Source organism: Gorilla gorilla, chromosome 11 (genome assembly GCF_029281585.2).
Source record: "Gorilla gorilla gorilla isolate KB3781 chromosome 11, NHGRI_mGorGor1-v2.1_pri, whole genome shotgun sequence".
Classification (NCBI taxonomy): domain Eukaryota; kingdom Metazoa; phylum Chordata; class Mammalia; order Primates; family Hominidae; genus Gorilla; species Gorilla gorilla.
In genome coordinates, this window is record NC_073235.2 from 45,590,075 (window position 1) to 45,613,845 (window position 23,771).

At 38.9% G+C, this 23,771-nt stretch overlaps 1 protein-coding gene across 1 annotated transcript in view; it reads left to right on the forward strand.

The window, feature by feature from the left end:
• The first annotated feature begins 3,849 nt into the window (after positions 1–3,849).
• ARHGAP15 (Rho GTPase activating protein 15) overlaps positions 3,850–23,771 on the forward strand; it is a 689,959-nt gene continuing 670,037 nt past the window's right edge. Inside the window, exon 1 of the mRNA XM_055380099.2 lies at positions 3,850–3,950. The gene's annotated coding sequence lies outside the window, so the exon portion shown is untranslated. The remainder of the gene's footprint in view (positions 3,951–23,771) is intronic.

The window sequence follows — 23,771 nt, forward strand, 5'->3', positions numbered from 1 at the left end:
AAGAAATAATGTGAAAAAATCACTCTACTTGACATTGAGGCTTACTATATAGGTACAATATTCAATACAGTGTGGTACTGGAGGAGGAATAGATAAAAAGATCAACAGAACAGAAGAGAGAACCAAGATGGAGACCCATACAAAAGTGTCCCAGTGATTTTTTTCAAAGGTGAAAAAGCAATTCAACAGAGGAAGGTACCCTTTTCAAGAAATGGTACGGGAGCAATACCATTAGATAATACAGGAAGATACCCTATTTAAGAAATGGTATGGGAGACACTCAACAGCAGAAGAAGAGACCTTGACCTAAACCTCACACCTCATACAAAAATGTGCTAAAAATGAATCACAGACTTAAATGTGAGACATAAAACCATAAACTATTAGAAAAATACTTAGGAGAAAATTATTAGAACCTAGGGATAGGCAAACAGTTCTTGGACTTGATACCAAAAATATAGTTCATTAAAAAATTAAGTTGAACCTTATCAGGAGTGGAAAGACCTGCTCCAAGAAAGATCCTGTTAAAAACATGAAAATACAGCCTACACAGTGGGATAAAATATTTTCAGACCACACATTTAAGAAATGTCTTCTAGCTAGAATATATAAATAATCCTCAAATCTCTGCATTAGTAAGACAAATAATCCAAATAGCAAATGGGCAAAAACCCTAAAGAGATATTTCACTGAGGAGAATATACAGATTTTAAATAAGCACTATTTATATTTAGTAAAAAATAATAATTAACATGTTTAGCATTGTTAGCCATTAGGAAAATGTGAATTAAAACAAAAATGAGATATTATTACACACTTATTAGAACAGCTAAAAAAAATCATGATAATATCAAATGCTGTTGAGGTGAAGAAAAAATTGGATCACTTATATTTTGCTTGTTAGAATGTTAAGTGGCATATCCACTCTGCAAATTAGCTTGGCAGTTTCCTTTAAAACCAAAAACGTGCTTACAATAGAACCCAGCAATTGGACTCTTGGAAATTTATACTGGAGAAATGAAAACATGCAAAAATATGCACACAAATATTCATAGTAGCTATATTCATAATAGAAACTGAAAACAAGCCACATGTCTTTCAATGGATGAATGGTTAAACAAACTGTGGTACATCCATACCGTAAAATAGTACCCCTAAATATGAAGAAACAAATCAGTAATACTTACAGACATTTGGATGAATCTCAAAGGGATTATGTTGAGTGAAAAAAGCGTGTCTCAAGAGGTTACACACTGTGTATCTCAATTTACACAACATTTGTGAAATAACACATTTTACAGATATAAAGAACAGATTGGTGGTTGCCAGGAGTTAAAGATTGGGAATCAAGAAATTGCTGTGAAGGGGTAACTTGAGAGTATTTCATTGGTGATGAAAGAGTTCTGTATTTTAATTGTTGTGGTTATATAATGCTATAATGCCATATCATGTAATGAAATGGCATAGAACTATACACACACACACGAGAGCATGTGTAATTGTGAAATATGAATAGGTTCTGTGTATTGTACCAATGTCAATTTCCTGTTTTGTTATTGTGCTGTAGTTATGCAAGATAGCAACGTTAGAGGAAGGGAAGTGAAGGTGCGTCAGATCCCCCTGTATATTTCTTGGCAACTTCTGCTTTATAAAATTTTTTTAAGAGCTAGCCATAAACATGCAAACCTTATCACTTCCTATTCATTTTACTTTTATCCGTACTTTTCAGTTTATGTCTATTGTATCTAAATATGAAAAAATACTATAAAATGGCATATTTTGTTCCAATTCTGCATTCCTTAACGTTACATTGATAGCTTAAAATAAGCCATGGTAGAAGTATTTATACCATGGAAATTGGCAAACACTACAAAACAGGACTTGACTTATTGTTTTATTGATTTTTTAGACATAAAAAAGAGAATATTAATAATTTAGATAAAACTTTTAAGTGTGTCATGGCTGTAGCTGCTACACTGAATAACATTTTTTAAATGGGGAAATATTCTTTCAGTATTCGAAACTATTATCTGTTTCATCAAAATATCACTCACATCATTGAGGAACAAGTTAATATTTTTGTTGTTTTATTTTCATCTGGCACATTACTGTAAATAAATAATCAGCCAACATTCATGTCCGAAGTATACTCAGATTACTAGTCGTTAAACATCTACCAGCACATCCCCACTTAGATTGATTATGTGGTCCTGGTTCTGGAAGAACTCACAAGTGGACAGATATAGGTGAAGAAACTGAGAAACCTGATTTCACTATTAAAATGTAAACTTCTGCAGCTACAGAGCATGCTGAGAATTCCATAGCTAATAAGATGGGAGTAGATTGAGCCATGTATAGAATTGTGTGCAACTCATGACTTAGGCAAACTCCATGTGTTTTAGGTAGTGTGTCCACACATGCAGTTGTCCATCTAAATCTCAACAATAATTTGTTGCAGTTCCCACACACTGAAATCATATTGGAACTACTTAAAATTCTCTGGAATTTCTAATGGTGGTTCTTTTTGGTCAGATAATATAGACATAATTTTTCAGGTCATAAATCTCTGTTAAGAGATTGAACAAAAAGTAGCTGATTGACCAAAAAGTATTCTGTCATGAAGGAGCATTCTTAGCCTACCTCCCAATGGACCCTAGTAGACTTCCGACTTGGATTTGCAGCAGGCCGTCACTGATTTGTCTTTATCAGGGTTCCCAAGGTTAGGACTTGTGTTTCTATCCTCTGGGTTCCAGGTAGGCAGGAATGTGTGTACAAGGAGTTCTTGTGAAGGATACTGTTGAAGCAAGTCGCTGTGCCTTCCCTGTTAAAGCTGCTTTGGCAATAATAGAAGGACATTTTTACCTCTTACTGACTTGGGGTTTCAGGGGAATTGTGAATTTCTGAGAACTCCAAAGAATTAAATAATGATACATCTATAGAGTTAGGAGTAGCAGATTTTGGCTGTACAATGCTAACAAGAATAGGAGCTCACAGCAGTAGAGGATAGCATTAACATTATTCTAGACTGGGGAATAAATAGTAGCTCAGTGTGCTTATCACTACCTAATCTCATTGGTGCTGGTGGGACACAGACAATGATTCAGAGAAGAGTGAATAATTAAACCTGACAGCATATAGAACTTCAGGGAGAAGTCCAAGTTGCTTTTAGCATCCATAATTAAGTGATTTCAGGTCCTATTTATTCAGTGAGGTCACTGTAGTGTAAAAATACTCTAGTAACTGTAGTCCCAGCTACTCAGGAGGCTGAGGCAGGAGAATCACTTGAACCCAGGAGGCAGAGGTTGCAGTGAGTCGAGATAGAGCCACTGCACCCCTGCCTGGGCGACAGAGGGAGACTCCATCTCAAACAAACAAACAAACAAACAAACAAACAAACCCTAGTAAAAACGTGTAAATTGTCCCAGCATTCTCTCAGTCCCTCAAATTTCTCCATCTATTGGTGACCTTCATATCGTCTTCAGTGTCTGTGTGCTCTCCATTCACTTATAAGCACCGTTGTTTTGATTATAAGTATTTCTTGCCTGGGTTAAGGTAGTAGAGTCCTACTTTTTCTGTTCTCAGTCTCATACCCTCCTAATCCATACTTCACAACATTGCCAATACACCAAACTCCAAAGATGTCCCTTAATGAATCATGCCTGTTGGTGCTTAGGGCCACGTGTATTCCCTTCCCACATAGAATATGTCCTGGGCCTGTAACTTGCTGGGATCAACAGAATGCAGCAGAAGTGACATTGTGTAACTTTCCAAAGCTTCATTTTAAGAAATCTGCAGCTTCCACTTTTACCACTTTGAATGTTACTCCTTGAAGCCAGCTACCACACTATGTAGACCAAACCAGCCATATGTAGAGTTCTACATGGAGGAGAACCAAAGCCCCAGCCAACAGATCAAACTGAGTTTATAGCCAGCACCATCTCTGCTGTTAGGTAAGTGAGAACATTTTAAACTTTTAAGCTCTCCCAGCACTTCAGATCATATCATATTAAGCAGAGGATTACCTATTCAACTAACACAGTTGTGAAAAATAATAAATTGGTTCTGTTTTAAGGCACGAAGTTCTACGATCATTAGTTACAAACAACTGACTTTTTTTTTAAAAAAAAACAACTCATACGTAGAAGTGAGGTGTTGATGTGACTAAAACTTAAAATATCTGCCATTGCACTTTGTAGCTCCACCCTGAAATTCCACATGAAGACACTTGGGTGAGTCAGATGGGAATATTGTTCTTGTATACCTCATTGCTTTAGCTGGCCACTTGGAAGCTTGGAGCAGAATCCTTCACATTAAAGGATGGGATTGGGGGGATGAATTTATTTTCTCACTACGTGTGCAGACTGGAGCCCCTACTGCTATTGTCACCTCACCCACAGATTGTATTTGTGTTTATATATATGTGCATAAAAAGTTTTGTGACTTCCTCCTCTGTCCTTTCCACAGCATAGGACTTTGAATAACAATGATAGGGAAAACAATGGAATGAGGGTAGATTTGCACAGACTGGAGCACATTCTTGCACAAACTAACCACGTATCCTGGTGAAATCTAGATGGGTTTGAGATATTGTCAATGAATCATATGATACCTGGCTATTTCAGGTTTCATAAAAGAAGGGGAAATCTAAAATAAATACCCTTCCACATATATATATATATAATTTTTTTAACAAGAAAACAAGAATGTGAAGAACTGGAAATTATTAAGAAAGGGTTTCCCTTCCTTTAAGCTCAGAGGTACTATTGGTTAGGAGTTGACTAAGTCAGCCTGTAAAACACAACTCCCCTTTCCAAAGTTGTGCATATAATATTGCAGGTTAAATTACTTTATGTCAGGTCCTATAAAAAAAGATGTGGTTTCAGACTGAAAGCATGTTTCACAGGTGTTTACTTCCTTTCAAGGCAGAGTTCCCCATTCCCCTGGTGCAAACAATGCTATGTATATTTTGAAATATGGCTGAGAACATGTCATTGGTTTCTGAGGCCCAAGGTGAAGGACTCCTGGAAGCCACACTGTGTAGTGTATTTGAGGGATCAGTCGTCCCTCTTGTATGTGGGCCTGGTTGCCCTACCTCAAACAAACATGAGCTTCTCACACAAGGAGAGATGGGGGGTGGTGCTGGGAGTCCTCTCCCTCTCCTATTGCATCCCCTTTCTTATTATAAGGTGCTCCAATCCACCAGCAGTCAACCTCCTGGGTTTGAAAAATTTCAACTTATCTTTATCCTTATTCCTGACATTGGCTGACTTGCTACTGAGCCTGCTTTAAAAATCTACACTCCTGCATTCTTAGGTATACCAGGGAAATGTTGAATAGGAGGGTGGAAAAACCAAGAATTTTGTTTGCCAATTATTGCATCTGATTCTTATAAGTTTGAGTTACACAGGGCTAATTTATACCCCTTTTTCTTGGGTTTTGGGGGTGGTGGAAGGTGGGAAATTTGGGTGATTCCTTGACTGTCAATGAGGATAAAATGTTAATACCTTTTTTGGGCTTAACAACTTTATCCTATTCTACAGTAGAGGAACAATTGGTACTCACCTCAGTGCTGCACTCAACTACGAAAAAGACAGAGTTTTCTTGCCCAGTGGCCAAACTAAAGACATCAGTTTATTGGTCATATATTTGTTACCTGGAATGGAACTTGAAAGCAAATACATTTGATTTAAGAAGTATATATGTATCTGCCATTGGCTTTAGGACCAGAGATTAGGTGGAGATAGAAGGGCTTTTTTAAGAAATATATTAATGAGAATTGAAAAGATAATGAGTGCTTTGATATTGGAGGCCTGAGAAAAGTTGACTCATGTTAGTGACAAGAGGTAACATGAAAGACAGAAAAAAAATCTAATAAACTTGTAGATTTAGCTAAGATTTCCAGACCAAAGGTAAAAAGTGACAAGTATTTTTATTTTGTTTTTTTCTCCTATGATAAAAATCAGATCTAAAGAGATGAAATAAAGAGCTTTGTTCAATTTTCAATTAGAATATAGAGAAAACATTTTCAACCAGGATTTCCAGAGTTGGGAAAAAAGACAATTTCTCAATTATAAACCTCTTTATCCTGCAAAAGATTCTCAAATGAAAATACAATCTGAAGGAAAAGATCAAATCCTTCCATTAAACATGGCTTCAGACTCAGTATCAGATGAAAAGTGCAGATGTAGGATCTTCAGTTCAGATTTTGTAGGACTTCTTAACTAGACAACATTGCTTCTGAAAATCTTAACAGTATTTTTTCCTGGCCCTGTAACTCTCTGCCCAATATGAAATGAGACTTTTGTGAGTATCACTTTTTTCTAGTAAATTATAAAATTTGATACAGAGAAAATCTGCAATTTTAAAAGAGTTGTATCTATTGGCCTTAAAAAGATGAAGGCAGTTCAAAGTGAAGAGAGATCTATAGGTTCCCAAATGACTGGGGTATAGCAGCTTCCAAGATGTCTCCCAATGATACCCATTTCCTGGTACTTATTTCCTTGTGTAATTTCCTCCCCTTGAGTATAAGCTGAACATACTGATTTGCTTCTAATAATAGATTATGGCAAAAGTGATGGGATGCTGCTGCCAAGATTAGGCTACATAAAAACTCTAGCTTTTCTCTTGTTTGCCCTCTCTTGTGCTCTCACTTCCTCAGTTTAATGGAAGTTAGGTGCAATATTGATATCTGCCCTTTGGAGAGAATCATGTGGCAAGGAACTAATAGAGGTCTCCATTCAACAGCCAAGAAATGAAGATCCTTAGTCTAATGGTTCATGTGAAACTGAATTCTTTCAACAACTGGTTAAGTGGAGTTGGAAGAAGCTCCAGCCTTGTTTGAGCCTTGAGATGACTGCCAACACATTGATTGGCCCATTGATTGCAGCCTTACAAGCAACCATGACTTAGAGAACCCAGTTAAGTTACTGAATCTGAGCCACAGAAACAATGGTATTATAAATCTTATTCTTTTAAACCTCTATGTTTTCAGGTAATTCATAACACAGCCATAGATAACTAATTTAGCAAGAAGCAGGTTGAGAAAGCTACTCAGCTTCAAGAATGTTCTATTTCTCATGTAAAAGAAATAAAGACTCAAAATATAGAAATATAGAATCAAGAGCATAGAAGTGAAACAAGGACCTTCAGAGAACCACTCCAAAGGAGTAAAACTGAGTCCTAATCAAGGAACTGGTCACATGTGCCAGTTGGATTTCAGAATTGTTATGGACCACTGATTGCTATGCACCTTCCATACTTTTTCTCTCCTTTTGAATGGGAATCTCTATTGTGGTTTTCTGTCCCTGTCTTTCACCATATTATTGGGTACATTTCTCTTTAATATACTGTATTAGATCATTCTTGCATCACTATAAAGAAATACCTGAGGCTGGGTAATTTATAAAGCTTAATTGGCTCTTTGATATGATTTGGCTCTGTCTCCACCCAAATCTCATTTTGAATTGTAGCTCCCATAATTCCCACGTGTCATGGGAGGGACCAGATTGGATGTAACTGAATCGTGGGGGCAGGTCTTTCCCATGCCGTTCTCAAAATAGTGAATAAGTCTCATGAGATCTGATGGTTTTAAAAAGGGGGCTTTCCCTGCACAAGTTTTCTTCTCTTGTCTGCTGCCATGTGAGATGTGCCTTTCACCTTCCACCATGATTGTGAGGCCTCCCCTGCCATGTGGAACCACAGTTTCAACTGAGTCCTTTAAACCTCTTTATTTTTAAAATTGCCCAGTCCTGGGTACGTCTTTATCAACAGCATGAAAATGGACAAATACAGTAAATTTGTGCCATTAGAGTGGGGTGCTGCTGTAAAAATACCCAAAAATGTGGAAGCAACTTTGGAACTGGGTAACAGGCAGGGATTGGAACAACTCAGAGGACTCAAAAGAAGACAGGAAAACATGCGAAAGTTTGGAACTTCCTAGAGAATTGTTAAATGGCTTTGACCAAAATGCTGATAGTGATATGGAAAGTAAAGTCCCAGCTGAGTTGGTGTCAGATGGAAATGAGGAACTTGTTGGGAACCAGAGCAAAGGTGACTCTTGTTATATTTTAACAAAGAGACTGGCAGCATTTTGCCTCTGCCCTGGAGATTTGTGGAACTTTGAACTTGAAGAGATCATTTAGAGTATCTGGTAGAATAAATTTCTTTCTTTCTTTTTTTTCTTTTTTTGAGATGGAGTCTCACTCTGTTGCCCAGGCTGGAGTGCAGTGCTGCGATCTTGGCTCACTGAAAGCTCCGCCTCCTGGGTTCACTCCATTCTCCTGCCTCAGCCTCCAAAGTAGCTGGGACTACAGGCGCATGCCACCACACACGGCTAATTTTTTAAAAAATATTTTCAGTAGAGACGGGGTTTCACCATGTTAGCCAGGATGTTCTCGATCTCCTGACCTTGTGATCTGCCTGCCTTGGCCTCCCAAAGTGCTGGGATGACACGCATGAGCCATCACACCCGGCCAAGCATTCGAGATGTTACTTGGGTGCTGTTAAAGGCATTCCATTTCATAAGGCAAGCAGAACATAAAAGTTTGGAAAATTTGCAGCCTGATGATGTGAGAGAGAAAAAAAAATCCTATTTTCTGAGGAGAAATTCAAGCCACCTGCAGACATTTCCATAAGTAGCAAGGAGCTGAATGTTAATCCCCAAGACAATGGGGGAAATGTCTCCAGGTCATGTCAGAGGTCTTCATGGCAGCCCCTCCCATTACAGGCCTGGAGGCTTGGGAGGGAAAAATGGTTTCGTAGGCTGGACACAGGGTCCTCATGCTGTCTACAGCCTAGGGACTTGGTACCCTGCATCCCAGCTGCTCCAGCTGTGGCTGGAAGGGACCAATGTAGAGCTCAAGCCACGGCTTCAAAGGGTGCAAGCCCCAAGCCTTGGCAACTTCCCCATGATATTGAGTCTGTGAATGCACAGAAATCAAGAGTTGCGGCTCGGGAACCTCTGCTTAGAGGATGTATGGAAACACCTGGATGCCCAGGCAAAAGTTTGCTGAAGGGCCAGGACCCTCATGGAGAACCTCTGATAAGGCAGTACAGAAGGGAAATGTGGGGTCAAAGTCCCCACGCAGAGTCCCTAATGGGGCACTGCCTAGTGGAGCTGTGAGAAGAGGGCCACCATCCTGCAGACCCCAGAACAGTAGATCCACCAACAGCTTCCACCATGCACCTGGAAAAGCCACAGACACTTAACACCAGCCAGTGAAAGCAGCCAGAAGGGAGGCTCTACCCTGCAAAGCCACAGGGGCAGAGCTACCCAAGACCATGGAAACCCACCTTTTGCATCAGCATTACCTGGATGTGAGACATGGAGTCAAAGGAAATCATTTTGGAGCTCTAATATTTAACTGCTATGCTGGATTTTGGATTTGCATGGGGCCTGTAGCCCCTTTGCTTTGGTCAATTTCTCTCATTTGGTATGGCTGCATTTACCCAATGCCTGTATGCCTGTTGTATCTAGGAAGTAACTAAATTGCTTTTGATTTTACAGGTTCATAGGCAGAAGAGACTTGCCTTGTCTCAGATGAGACTTTGGACTGTGGAATTTTGAGTTAATGCTGAAACAAGTTAAGAATTTGGGGGACTGTTGGGGAGGCATGATTGGTTTTGAAATATGAGGACATGAGATTTGGGAGGGGTCATGGTAGAATAATTTAAATGAAATATACAGGATGAGAAATGGAACAGAGTGTTGGGGAAAGAGCATCCCAAGCAAATGGCAGAGTGCATGTGGTACAGAAGGGCTTCACATGGAAATGTGCTTTATGCATTTGAGAAACATTTAAAAACCAAGATTTCCTATTTGAAAGTTCAAAAACTTTGTCCTACACTAACCAGTCAATGAAAAGGCCTTATACAAGGGTTGGTACACTATGGCTTCTTGGTCAAATCCAATGCACCAACTGTGTTTTTTTCATCTCTGAAGCTAAGAATGGTTTGTGCATTTTCTTTTTCTTTTTTTCTTTTCCTTTTTTTTTTTTTTTTTTTTGAGACAGGGTCCTGCTCTGTCGCCCACTCAGGAGTGCAGTGGTGCAATCTCAGCTCACTGCAGCCTCCGCCTCTTGGGCTGAAGCAGTTCTCCCACCTCAGCCTCCAGAGTAGGTTGGACTACAGGCATGCACCACCACACCTAGCTAATTTTGTAATTTTTAAAATACAGATGGGCTCTTGCTATGTCACCCAGCCTGGTATTGAACTCCTGGCCTCAAGTGATCCTCCTGCCTTGGCCTCCTAAAGTGCTGATATTACAGGCATGAGCCATTATCCCCGAATCGTATGTACATTTTTAAATGGTAAAAAGTAATTTTTAAAAAAAGTTCATGATGCATGAAAATCATATGAAATTCAAATTTCTTCATCACGTTCTTTTTTAACTCGCCTACACTCATTCATTCATGTATTGTTTATGTTATCTTTCATACTGTGGTGCTGGAGTTCTGCAGCTGTGACAGACCTTATCATCCACAAAGCTTAAGTTATATATTCTCTGTTTTATTTATTTATTTATTTATTTATTTATTTATTTATTTATTTTGAGATCAAATCTCACTCTGTCACCCAGGCTGGAGTGCAGTGGTGTGATCTTGGCTCACTTCAACCTCTGCCCCCTGGGTTCAAGTGATTCTCTTGCCTCAATCTACCAAGTAGCTGGGATTACAGGCATGTGCCACCAAGCCTGGCTAATTTTTGTATTTTTAGTAGAGACAGGGTTTCACCATGTTGGCCAGGCTGGTCTCAAACTCCTGACTTCAAGTGATCTGCCCTCCTTGGCCTCCCAAAGTGCTGGGATTTCAGGCATGAGCCACCTCACCCGGCCTCTATTTTTTTTTTTTTTACAGAAAATGTTCACTGACACCTGCATTAAAATATTAGTTTGTTGAGATATTATCAGTAATACACTCATACTACTAATATTCAATTCATTTTCAGGCCCATGACTTTTATTGTAAGCTTTAAATGTATCTTTTTCTACCTTTAATTTTCAGAAATATTATCCCATTAACACACAATAAAAACAATCAAATACTTTTATTTGGAAGAACTATATGACCTTTTTTTTTTAACCGTAATTTTTTAATAGCTTCCTAAATGTTATTTTGGGCTATTGAAAAATTCTCTGAAATTATAATACAAAAAGTTAACATTAGGTGTCAGTATTTTACATATTATTTAATAAGTGTGTGTCAATGAAAAATGTATTGCATTATTGCAGACAGCATCTTCACCGGAAAATTTCAACTCTTATACTGTTTTCTCTGCCATTTTTTGTTTTCTGTATTAGTGAATTATTTTTAATGACATCTACAAAACAAATTTTTAGAAATCATTTTTTAGGTGTCTTCTGTTATGTTTTTTCCATGTGTCTGTGAGTAGGAATGTTTAACATAGTGCAACACAGTCTCAAGAAATGAGTGTTTTAATACAGATGTCAGTAAACCTTTTCTGTAAAGGAACAGAGAATAAATAATTTAGGTTTTGTGGATGATAAAGTCTGAGACAACTACACAACTCTGACATTATAGTGTGAAAGATACCATAGACAATACAGGAATGAATGAGCATGGCGGAATTCCAAAAATAAAAAATTGAGAAAAAAAATTGAATCTTATGTAATTTTCATGTGTCATAATATTTTTTTTCATTTTTTAATCATTTGAAGGTGTAAAAACCATCTTGGACAAGTGTCTTCTAAAAGTTCTTTATTGTGATCTAAATAAAGTTTCAAAACAGAGACCATTTAGTGGCAAAGTAGTTTTGTTGTGGAGAATACTAGGGAAGCATTGTAAGGACGTGGAAAGGATATGGAGTTTGAACTTCCACTCCAGGACTTGATAGCTTTGTGATTTGGAGCAATTTCCTTAATCTTATCTATGCCTTACTTTTCTAACTTGTATTATTGTAGATGGGGCAAGGAATCATCTAGTTTCTACTCTTCAGCGTTGCTGTGAAGATAAATATTCTAACACCGTTTTTCATAAATCACTTGTCAAAGTAATTGGCTCAATAGATGCCCCACAAATGTTGGCACTCTCTCCTGTCATTTCTAATGTTTCTTTTATCTTTATTTTGATTAAATGGGTTAATATAACATATGAAAAAGCCCCAATACAGATCTTTAAAAAGATTTCTTATCTCTAATCATTTAATCACAGAAAATCTTATAATTCCTTGTGGGGTGTGTGTGTGTGTGTGTGTGTGTGTGTGTGTGTATTGTATATGTCTCAAAGAACTTTTATTTGTCTTAATATCACCAAGCTTTGAATAATTACCCAAGAAGCAAGGATTAAACAAGATAAAATCTATTCCACACCTCTATATCTCTCTAAAAATATGAAATGTTCTTCCATATCTGTGTGTAATATATAAGCAAACCCATTTTCTAGTAATATGAAAACTTTATTAAGCCCTAATAAATCAATAAGGGAAAAATAAACATCCAATAAAGAACAAAGGACACAAATAAACAAGCATGCATATATGCATAATCAGTATACATGATCAATAAATATTTAATATAATTTCAACCCTATTAATAAAGAATAAAGTTAAAATGGAAACACTGAGATTGGAAAATTGCTAAAAATGCTCATCAGTTTTTTCTTATTTTGAATGAATATATTAGATTAAATGTGGTCAGGGGCTTCTTGGTTTCTCTTCTCATTGTGAAATGGAATCTAACTCTTCTCAAATCTGAGCTCACCTTAGTGACTTCCTTGTCCAATAGGATATGGACCTTTCGTGGCTGTTGTGGAAGCCTTGCAGTTTACACTCTGCTCTCTTAGAATGGTCTCTTAAGGGGAAGCTGGCGACCATGTCAGAAGGCCCGCTCCCTCAAACTGTCATGCTAGAAAAGGCACATATATGCATTCCCATCAGCAGACCCAGTTGAGGCTAGCCATCTATCCATCCACACCAAGGTACTAGACATGTGAGTAAATAAATCTCAGCCCCTTTAGACTAGCGCATTTGCCAGCTGAATGTAAGAGTGTCCTCAGTTGATGTCACAGAACAGAAGAATCATTAAACCAAGTCTTATTCAAATACTGGACAAAAAATTCATGAGATGAGTTGATTTTAGCCTCTAAATTGTGGAATGATTTGTTAAATAGCAACAGATAATCAGAACAATGGCAATCTCCAATGTTGGTGGAACGCTTAGAGAAGCAAGGAAATAGACTTTAAATTGCCAGATAACATATGACTTGGTGGCAAAGTAAAAAAGTAAATATTCAAACATTCCAACTTCATTATGAAAAGAAAAACACATCCTCACTTCCCATCTTTGAAAAATCTCTGTTGCTCCAAAGCCCCATGAAACGACTGAGAGTAGGGTGGGGAGAGGACTCAAACTTGATAATTAAAGATATTCTTACTTAATTCATTTTAAGTGAATTGGCATGAGGCTACTTATCGTTTTTATTATTATACTTAGTGCGAATATTCATATGTTGAATATTTACTTATTTTGCTGCAGTTATATGAATGCATTTAAGTGGTGGAAGTGTTAGGTGTTGTACAATGTATATAACATTTACTTTGTAAACTCAAAAAATCTCTAATTCTAAATTGCAAGCAGATAAGCATGTCATCACAGGAGCCAGACTGCTGGGTTTAATTTTAACTCTGTCACTTATTAGTGTATGACCATGGGCAAGTTACTTAGTCTCTTTGCACCTTAATTTCCCCATCTGAATAATGAGAATAACAATGAGACCTACCTGAGAAGACTATTGTGAAGATTAAGTAAGTTTTTATATATAGATCAATTAGAAGGCATCTAGCACAGAGTAAATGCTTAATAAGTTACTATTATTATTATTATTAATTTGCTTTTTTCTCACATATCTATAGCTAAGAAGTAGTAAGGGATGAGAACTTAACTATCTTTATGGCACCTGAGGGGGGTTTTCTTAACCATGTCTTTGTCCTTGCTGGACTTTACAAAGACGACCTTTTTCCTGCCTGGACATCTTTCTTGCTAGATGCTACTTCTGAGGTCCACTTTGGGAAATTTATGCCGCATTTTAATTCTCGCCTACCTTTGCTTTCCACCTGGAGAGAGGTGTTAATATCTGAGCCATCCTATGCCAACAACTCCTTAGCTATAAACATGTCCTGGAAAATAAATAAATAAATAAATAATAATAGTAAGTAACTTGTTAAGCATTTACTCTGTGCTAGGTGCCTTCTCATTGATCTGTATATATACAAACTCCTTTAATCTTCACTATAGTCCTATCAGGTGCCAGATGTCTGCTCTTTTTTAGCTACCCCAGTTAGGTACAGCACTCTGCTAGGCAGGCTTCCACTCAGAGTTTTAAAAAGGCATCAAAACAAAAAGCCTTTCTTCCTTTGGGTCATCAGTACTGTGTAGGGATTTTCTTCTGCCTCAGCCCAATTTCTCCTCAGCCCAATCTTTGTTTGAAGTTTCTGTCATTAAAAAAAAAAAAAAAATCTCCCTAGGCTCCCTTCAGATGAATGCCCTACTTACAGCATTTCTCTGTTTTGAATCTCACCATGATGTCTTGAGTAGTGGTTCTTAAAGTGTGGTCCCTGGACCAACAGCAACAGCAATGTCTTAATAGTAGTTGACACACAAATTCTTGGGCTCTACCTAGTTGTTCAGGAACTCTGAGGGTGGAGCCCAGTGATCTGACACATGCTGAAGTCTGTGAATCACTGCTTAGAGAATAACTGTATAGACCTACTCCACCAGATTTGCTTCTTCACATGTTTACTATTTTAAGTGACTTTTAAACCCTTGTTAAATCAAGTTAGGTTTAAACCTGCCTCCTTACATATCTTAAGCTTGGCCTTAATGTTTTTCTGTACATTGTAAACTATAACAAATGGAGGTGTAAACAGACGGTAGCCTACACTTGTGCCAATCATTGAGTTTTGGCCAATCAAAGGTAGCCAACTGTTCAAATCATGTTCAAGTAAGGCAAACACCAAGCTGTAACCAATACCTCACTTCCATTCTCTGTATGTCACTTTCCTTTTTCTGTCCATAAATTTTCTTCCACCAACTGGGTGTGCTGGAGTCTCTAAGACTACTCTGGCTCAGAAGGCTGCCCAATTCATGAATAATTCATTGCTGAATTAAACTCCTTTAAACTTAATTCGGTTGAAGTTTTTCTTTTAACACCTGTTTTCCTCTTGAAAAGGTTTCTGATTTTCCAGACTGTAAGTCTCAAGGAAGAATGCAGGAAAGCCTAATTTCACACAGCTGAACAATGAATTATGTTACACTGTATCTGTGTCTCCCTAAATCTAAAATCCCCTATGAGAACTCACAGGAATCATGATTTAAGGAGACCAGAAAGACCTCTGCTTGGTATTTTCCAGAAATATTATCCTTCTATAAACTAGAATTATAATTGTATTTCTAAGCATTTTTCTAAATTTAAAAATGTCTTAATTTTCTATTGCTGCATAAATTTCATGGCTGGGAGAAAAATGTTTTGATTTGCCCATAATTCTGTAAATCAGAAATTGGACAGGGCTCAGCTGGAGTGGTTTTTCCACTTACATGTCATTGTCTGGAATGTCTTACAGGGTTAAATTCCACTCCAATGGCATCTGGGGCTGGAATAACTAAGATGACTTGACTTACATATCTGGCACTTTAGCAGGGATAGCTGAGATGCTGGACACCTGAGACTTCTATCTCTCTCTTTCTGCCCACCCCCACCCTACCCCACCCCATGGATGCTCAGGCCCCTTTTCATAGTGACTAGATCCCAAAAGCGAGCATTTTAAGTGGTGACAGCAAAAGCTGTAGATGTCTTTAGGCCAAGCTTTGAAAGTTTCCCAGTGTCACTTCCACTAGATTCTACTGACCAGAACAAGTCACAGGGCTAGCCTAGATCCCAAGGAAAGGGAAATTGATACTACTTCTTGATGCTGAAGCAGCATAGGCATACTGTAGGAGACCACATGGATGGGCTTTCTGGTTGTGGCTACCTTTGGAAACATAATAGACTCCAGAAAAATTCATAAAGATTACATTCAGGAAAGCTTGTCTAAATATTATTTATAAAGATAGAAAGCAGGAATCAAATGCACAACTGTAAGGGACTGGTTCAATTATTGCATCATTAAAAATCCTGTTTGAGGGCCAGGCATGATAGCACTTTGGGAGGGTGAGGTGGGCAGATCGCTTCAGTTCAAGAGTTTGAGACCAGCCTGGGCAACCTGGTGAAACCCCCTCTCTACAAAAAGTACAAAAAGTAGCCAGGTCTGGTGGTGCACTCTTGTGGTCCCAGCTACTCAAGAGGCTGAAGTGGAAGGATTGCTTGACCCTGGGAGGTTGAGTCTGCATTGAGCTGAGATTGTGACACTGCACTCCAGCCTGCGTGACAGAGCCAGACCCTGTCTCAAAAAAAAAAAAAAAAATCCTGTGTTAGAATTATTTTAGCATTTATACATATATATATACAGAAAATAGAGAAATAGGATTCCTACTCCCAAAGAAAAGAACAAGAATTAGAAATAAAGATAAACATCATTAAATCTAAGTCAGAATAAGCTACCAGAGGTACTTCCACCAAGTTTTATGAAAGTGAAGAGGAGAGTTTTAATCCTAACAACAGGGATAAAAGAAGACTTCCTCTTTTCTTTTTTTTTTTTTTTTTCAGTTTCTGGAATTCCTCAGAAGACTCAACTTCTCAGGTTTTCTTCATGAGCAGTAATGAGTGAGTCAGAGAGGAAATGGCATCATCTAAATATGGTGGCATTGTTGCATGCAGAATGTTTCACTTTCAAACGCTTGGACCAAATGTGCTCAGTCAAAATAAATTAAAAATAAAGAATGGCCTAAATTGTGTAGGTGGATGATGCAGCTCTTCATTCCTCTCAGTGAGCTGAGGACCCAGGTTGAACGTGGCCAAACTGACAAAAATTCCTCCTGCCTCTCAAGTGTCTTTCAGGAACAAGCATTTCCCAGAGCATTTCCCAATAGGATTCTAGTGTTTATATGAGGTCTATTTTATACTATTTTTTTTAACTCAAAACACAGATTAGATACATGACCTTGAAGTCAATCAAAGTGTCCTGTTTTCCAGTAATGAAGGAAAAACTGTCCACACTGGACTTATTTAAAGAATATAGGCTTCTGGCATGTTGCCTCCATTGAAGATCTGCAGTTTGTTTAGGGGTCATTGGGGCCCTAAAATTCTACATCCCCACTTTGTACAGATGTAGAAACTGAGGACCAAAGTAGTCAAAGTCTAGAACCCTTAGGTTCTAATTATGCCTGTTCCTTTTCCCTCTCCCTTCTATACTGTGTTTCTGTGGGGATTCTACAATTCTCAATTGCTACACAATCCCTTAGGGGGATAACAATATTGCAGATTATTACTGATTATTTTGTTTAGCTGCTTAAGCCTCTTTATAAACCTGCCTCTCTCCTGACAGAGGTGATAGTCCTTCACAGGATTCTCTGGCTTCAGTCACCACACACTTGTTTAAAATATGGAATATTTAGCATTGAATGCAGGAACTATTCATTGATTTGCAGGAAATACATGCGCAACTCTGACCATATGCCAAACTCCATTCCAGCCAGGAAGGGTGGGCACCTGTAACATTTTCCTTGCTTTCTCCACACCTGCTTTCACTGCTCTCACACTAACTTTCAGGAAAAGAAAGCAATAATTCATGCATACTGCATGTTATATACAGGCATACATTACCTTATTGCATTTCGCTTTATTGCACTTTGTGGATATTTCATTTCATACAAATTGAAGGTCTATGGCAACCGTGTCGCACAAGTCCATTGACACCATTTTTCTAACAGTGTGTGCTCCCTTCATGTCTCAGTGTCATATTTTGGTAATTCTTGTGACATTGCAAGCTTTTTCATTATTATATCTGTTATGGTGATCTATGATCAGTGATCTTTGATGTTACTATTATAATTGTCTTGGGATGCCACAAACCATGCCCGTATAACTTGGTGAACTTAACCAATAAATGTGTGTGTTCTGATTGCTCCACTGGCCATTTCCCTGTCTTTCTTTCTCTGCATTGGGCATCCCTACTCCCCAAGACACAATATTAAAATTATGCCAGTTAATAATAACTTTACAATGGTCTCTAAGTGTTCTAGTCAAAGGAAGTGTCACAGGTCTCTCACTTTAAATCAAAAGCTAGAAATGACTAACCTTAGTGAGGAAGGCGTGTTGAAAGCAGAGACAGGCTGAAAGCTAGGCCTCTTTTGCCAAATGGTTTAGTTAGTGTGTGAATGCAAAATGAAGCTCTTGAAGGAAATTAAAAGTGCTACTCCAGTGAACACAAAAATGATAAGAAAGCAAAACAACCTTATTGCTGACATGAAGAAAGTTTGGGAGGTCTGGATAGAAGATCAAACAGGTCATACAATGTTCCCTTAAGAGCTAAAGGCTAATCCAGAGCAAGGCCCTAACTCTTTAATTCTGTGAAGGCTTACAGGTAAAGGCACCTGCTGAAGAAGTTGCTTCATGAGGTTTAAGGAAGAAGCCAGCTCCATAACGTAAAACTGTAAGGTGAAACAGCAAATGCTGACGTAGAAGCTGCAGCAAAGTACCCAGAAGATCTAGCTACACCATACAACAGGTTTTCAAGTAGAGGAAATAGACTTCTAGTGGAAGAAGATCCCATCTAAGACTTTCGCAGCTAGAACATAGAAGACAACGCCTGGCTTCAAAGATTCAAAGAACAGGCTGACTCTCTTGCTAGGGGCTAACGCAGCTGGTGACGTTATATTGAAGCCAATGCTCATTTACCATTCTAAAAATTCTAGGAACCTTAAGAATTATGCCAAATTTACTCTGTCTATGTTCTATAAATGAAGCAACAAAGTCTGGATGACAGCACATCTGTTTAGAGCAGGATTTACTGAATACTTAAATCTATAATACAGACCCACTGCTCACAGAAAAAGATTCCTTTCAAAATATTACTGCTCATTGACTATGCACATGGTCACAAAGAACTCTGATAGAGGTGTACAAGGGGATTAATGTTGTTTTCATGCCGGCTAATGCAACATCCATTCTGCAGCCCATGGAACAAGGAGTAATTTTGATTTGCAAGTCTTATTATTTAAGAAATACATTTTGCAAGGCTATAGATGCCATAGATAGTGATTCCTCTGATGGATGCGAGCAAAGAAAATTGAAAATATTTTTTAAATGTTTCACCATTCTAGGTGCCACTAGGAATATTTCATGATTCATGTGAGGAGGTAAAAATATCACAGATACTAGGAGATTAGAAGTTGATTCCAATCCTCATGGATGGCTTTGAGGAGTTCAAGACTTCAGTGGAGGGAGTATCTGCAGATGTTGTAGAAATAGTAAAAGAACTAGGATTAGAAGTGTAGCCTGAAGATGTGACTGAATTGCTTCAGTCTCCTGATAAAACTTTAACAAATGATGAGTTGTTTCTTATGGATGAGCAAAGAATGTGGTTTTTGGTTTTTTGTTTTGTTTTATTTTGTCGTTTTGTTTTTTGAGGTGGAATCTTCCTCTGATGACTATGCTGTGATCATTGAAATGACAACAAAGGATTTTGAATATTTCTTGAACTTGGTTGATAAAACAGTGATAGGTTTTGAGAGGATTATCTCCAATTTTGAAAGAAGTTCTATTGTGGGTAAAATGCCATCAAACAACATCACATGCTGCAGAGGATTCTTTCACGAAAAGAAGAGTCAACTGATTCTGCAAACTTCATTTTCTTATTTTAAGAAATTGCAACAGCCATCCCAACTTGCAGCAACCACCATTCTGCTCAGTCAGCAACCATCGACATTGAGGCAAGACCCTCCACCAGCTGAAGGCTGGGGTCTTCGATGATTGTTAGCATTTTTTAGTAATATTCTTTAATTGAAAAGTACATTTTTGGACATATGCTATTGTACAATTAATAGACTACAGTGTAGTGTAAATATTACTTTTATATGGGCTGAGAAACCAAAAAATTTGTATGACTCAATTCATACGTGGTTTATTATGTGCTTTATTATGGTGGTCTGGAACTGAACCTGCAATATCTCTGTGGTATGCCTTTAACTGATAGTAACCAAATCCCAGCTCCTAAAACCCACAGAGTATGACATGTATCCCCTGAGTATTGGTACCGTCTTGATCTCAGCTCTCAAGGTCAAAAACCCCTCAGCCCTAGGGACATACTGGGCAGGTTTTTGGTTTTTTGTTTGTTTCTTTTTCCTGCTAGCCTGGAAAGCTTTGAAAAGAATGTATAGACAGGAAATTAGGGGAAATAGAGTAATCTCACTCCACACAAAACTTTCATCCAATCTACAATAATAAATTGTTAATTAACTTAATGTTAAAAATGCAAACAAAAAAATACTTTCTACTAGAATCAATCCCTACCTGACATGCTCATAGGAGTAATTTGCCTACTTTAACCAAAACATTACTTCCTCCTCAATAGCTAAACATACTTTTTAGATTTCATGATTAACCAAAATGAGAATAATTTTTTATAAATGATCTCCTGTTTCATGGCCCTTAAATACCTAGTCCTACTTGATAAACATGGGTAGTCTGGCTTTACCACATTCCAAAGCCTCATTTTGCTTCTGCTCATTATTTAGCAACTTTGGTTACATACTTGCTTGTTGTATCTGGTTATAACCCTTTCTACTAATTGGAGAATGAGACACTTGCAACATATTTTAATATCCAGTCAGCATCAGCAATGTGGAAGTGTCTTCTCAGATCTATCATGAGCAAGAGGCCAAAGAGGAAAAAATAAAATTATCTGATAGTACCCACTATTGTTCCCCAACATCTGGGATGGATCCTACATGAGAATTAACTTCTGTTCCTTCCCCAAATTATTGTTCCTTCCTCAAGTTGCCATCTGCTTCTGTTACTATAATTCACCGCCTCCTCAATTAAGCTTTGTTTTCTTCAACTTCTATCCTAGGTTGGGGAATTAATTTACTGCTGCTGCTATAACAAATTACTATAAATTTAGTGGCTTAGAACAACACACACTTATTATCTTACAGTTCTGCACGTTGGATGTCTAACATGGGCTTCACTGGACTAATATCGGGGGGTTGACAGGGCTGCAATAGTTTCAGGAAGATCCAGAGAGGAATCCTTTTCCTTACCTCTTCCAGCTTCTAGAGGCTGCCCACATTTCTTGGCTCATGGTCCCTTTCTCCAGCCAGCAACATTGCATCTGTCTCATTATTGCTCTGGAGTCTCTCATCACAGTTGGGAAAGGTTCTCAGCTTTTAAGGAGCCATATGACTCGATAGACACACAGCGATAATTGAGATTGGGATAATGATATCTCCCAATCTCAAGGTTCTTAACCCTAGTCACACCTGCAAAGTCCCTTTTGCCGTGTAAGGTAACATATTTATAGATTCTAGGGATTAGGGCATGGACATTCTGGGGGCCATTATATTGCCTACAATGGTTGGTTTCTGACCATTTCCTCTTTCTCTCCCCTTGAACCGGGGAACTAATTAGGAAATCATTTGCTAATATTAGCCTGTAACTGTCGGTGGATATTTCCAGTCTGATGTAAGCTTATGTAATGGGCAATATCTTCATGTTACTTATATTAACATTATTGCTTCTATTAAATAATAGATTAGTCCAATGTGATGTAAGGAGTTCAGTAGTGTGATTAGAATTTAGGATAGTCAGATGTTGAGCTTGAACGCTTTTTTAATTGGTGGCTGCCTTGGGGTCAACTATTGCATCCGGAATTGGTGGGTTCTTGGTCTCACTGACTTCAAGAATGAAGCTGCGGACCTTCACGGTGAGTGTTACAGTTCTTAAAGGCAGCGTGTCCGGAGTTTGTTCCTTCTGATGTTCAGATGTGTTCAGAGTTTCTTCCTTCTGGTGGGTTCCTGGTCTCACTGGCTCAGGAGTGAAGCTGTAGACCTTCGTGGTGAGTGTTACAGCTCATAAAGGCAGTGTGGACCCAAAGAGTGAGCAACAGCAAGATTTATTGCAAAGAGCAAAAGAACAAACCTTCCACAGTGTGGAAGGGGACCCCAGCGGGTTGCCACTGCTGGCTGGGGCAGCCTGCTTTTATTCTCTTATCTGGCCCCACCCACATCCTGCTGACTGGTCCATTTTACAGAGAGCCGAGTGGTCTGTTTTCACAGGGCACTGATTGGTGCGTTTACAATCCCTGAGCTAGACACAAAGGTTCTCCACGTCCCCACTAGATTAGCTAGATACAGAGCTTCGATTGGTGCATTCACAAACCCTGAGCTAGACACAGGGTGCTGATTGGTGTGTTTACAAATCTTGAGCTAGATACAGAGTGCCGATTGGTGTATTTACAATCCCCTAGCTAGACGTAAAGGTTCTCCAAGTCCCCACCAGTCAGGAGACCAGCTGGCTTCACCCAGTGGATCCTGCACTGGGGTCACAGGTGGAGCTGCCTGCCAGTCCCGTGCCTTGGGCCCGCACTCCTCAGCCCTTGGGTGGTCGATGGGACTGGGTGTGGTGGAGCACAGGGTGGCACTTGTAGGGGAGGCTCCAGCCACACAGGAGCCCACTGGGGGTGTGTGGGGGGAGTGGTGGGGGGGTGAGAGGCAGTGTGGGACCCACCAAGCCCACGCTCACCTGGAACTCCAGCTGACCCGCAAGTGCTGCACGCAGCTCCTGTTCCTGCTGGCGCCTCTCCATCCACACCTCCCTGTAAGTTGAGGGAGCCAGCTCTGGCCTTGGCCAGCCCAGAAAGGGGCTCCCACAGTGCAGCGGCGAGCTGAAGGGCTCCTCAAGTGCCACCAAAGTGGGAGCCCAGGCAGAGGAGGCGCCCAGAGCCAGTGAGGGCTGTGAGGGCTGTGAGGGCTGCCAGCACACTGTCACCTCTCACTATGATGGTAATATTTTTTACTCTCTGCAGGAAGGTTGTTTCCTAGAGTCTAAAGACCTGTCCCTCTTTAGATTAACAGTTAAACTTACAGGGAGATTATGTAATTCTGTGGGAAAGTTTAAAGTTGAACTAAGATTCTGTCTTGGAAAACCAGCTATCACCAGGCTTGGTAGGCTTGTCACCCCTACTCATGAATCTTCCCCCTATTTTGCCACATAGTTGGGTGTGCTCTTTCAGCTGTTCTTGAGTAGCTTGTCTGGTTTGGGGAGACTTGGCTTTGGTTATCTATGTAAAGTTATTTCTAGTTAATACATTATGCAGAAGGTATAAGGGTTTGTCTTTGCTTTTTTATGCTTGTCTTAGTTTTTTCATGTTTCCCTTATGGTACTATGTCTATTGCACAAGGTAAAACTATCTATCACCTATACTTCTGTTTAGGTAAGTGATTTAATTAAGATAATTTGATAATATTTTTAGAGAAGTTTGGGTCTAGAATTGGCTCAAAGAGATCAAGTTGTGATGAAATCTCATGGTGTAAGCCAGATGCTTTGGGTTAAGTTACACACTTTGATTTTTCCAATCACACTTTCCGGTATGCTTACCATGTTACAACTTATGTCGTCTATATATGGGTAGAGAGCTTTAGTAATATTTGTTTCTAGAATAATATTTGAGGATGGTTATGGGTGGTGTGTGTGTGCTTCATGACCCTATTCAACCAAGCACTCGGCTCTTGGTTTACTGCTAAATCCTCTTTGAGCCCTTAGATTTCATAAAGGTTATCATGAGATTTTCTGGGTAAGAAAATATAGCCTCATAGGCTACACCTTGACCTAACATTTTTATGTGTATACTTGTGCTTACTTTGAAACCTTTCTAGGGTTTGCTGA